At 36.2% G+C, this 1,374-nt stretch overlaps 1 protein-coding gene across 2 annotated transcripts in view; it reads right to left on the bottom strand.

Moving 5' to 3' along the window:
- Positions 1-909, bottom strand: part of rbm5 (RNA binding motif protein 5) — a 17,871-nt gene extending 16,962 nt beyond the window's left edge. For both annotated transcript variants that reach the window (XM_016558012.1, XM_016558013.1), the window contains exon 1: positions 768-909. The gene's annotated coding sequence lies outside the window, so the exon portion shown is untranslated. The remainder of the gene's footprint in view (positions 1-767) is intronic.
- Between the last annotated feature and the right edge of the window lie 465 nt (positions 910-1,374).

Raw genomic sequence — 1,374 nt, 5'->3', positions numbered from 1 at the left:
TATGGTAAGGGGCGTAACATTTCTGTCACACGCTTGAGGTATTCGGCCAATCACAACGCATTGGATAGCTGGCCAATCAGAGCACACCTCGCTTTTTTAGAATGATGAGCTTTGTAAAAATCGACGCGTTTCAGAAAGGCGGGGCATAGAGGAGCAACAATAATGTACATAAGGAAAATAATGTGTTTTTTTAACCTTAAACCGCATAAACACATTGCATTACACCAAATACACAAAATAATGTTCTTTTTAGCAACGTCATATGACCCCTTTAACAACATTAGTCTGTTGCACATATCACAAATATATGAAATTATAAACCTTGTGTTAGAATGTCAAACGTATAAGCTCTTGGTTCAACTATAAAAAAAAATACAAACATGGTAAATAAATACATGGTACATATCAAATTTCCATGGTATTACCATTTGATAAGATCACAATACTTATGCAAGGGAAATACTGTGATACTTCTATATATAACAGCACAGGACTAAATGCATTCCTACGGCGCGGTATTTACATGGTAATTCAATGTACTTCAAAGAATACCATGGTACATGCACATACAACACGTATGCTATTTCCATGACACGTCTAAAAAAACGTATGGTAGTAGTACCAAAGTATGTTTTGTTCGTGTGGTCTACATTTTTGTTATGCGAGAAGTTCAGTAAGCTACAGGAAGACACTTCAAAATGGAGACCGTGTCGTCGGGCTGTCGTTGAAAAAGGCGCAAACCACGCACCAAGACAACGAAAACTCACCAAATATATTTCAACGAAACGTTGAAATGAAATATTTCTCGTATACTGAGAACTCTAACGACTGCTAGCAGATCCCTTCTCGCCGAAAGATCACACTCTTCGTCGTGTCATTCGATGTCATCTGCAGCTAAAATGGTCTGAGCTTCTCCTTCCCAGAATGCCTTTAGATGAGGCGTGTTGTTGATGTTGCATGATGGGAAATGTAGTTTCTTATAGCTGTTTTCGTCGACTGCTCTTCCTCTAATGTCCATCTGTGGTCAGAGGATAACAAACTGTTTGACTAAATGAAAACCTACAAGTATGGTGCTTCTTTTTAATAACATATTTTATATTTATATTTTAATTTATTATTAATACATAGGCCTACCTGTGTTTTTCTTGTTTTATATATGCTTATTTAAAAATTAGAAATGCCATGCTTGGTGCAAAGAGTTATTTTAATTACTATTGTAATTACTCCTCATATGAATTACGCATAACACTTTATCACACCTGCTCATAGAAACTACCAAAAGAAAGAAAAAAAAACACACCTGAAGGTGTGGCTTCTCTTGAATTGTTTAGGGAGTTGTATCGAATCGTTTGAACGGTTTATAGCCTATACGAG

This window comes from Sinocyclocheilus rhinocerous, unplaced genomic scaffold (genome assembly GCF_001515625.1).
Source record: "Sinocyclocheilus rhinocerous isolate Xijiao unplaced genomic scaffold, SAMN03320098_v1.1 scaffold1488, whole genome shotgun sequence".
Taxonomy (NCBI): domain Eukaryota; kingdom Metazoa; phylum Chordata; class Actinopteri; order Cypriniformes; family Cyprinidae; genus Sinocyclocheilus; species Sinocyclocheilus rhinocerous.
Note: the sequence above shows the minus strand (reverse complement) of the source record. Positions and strands in the feature narration are given on the sequence as shown.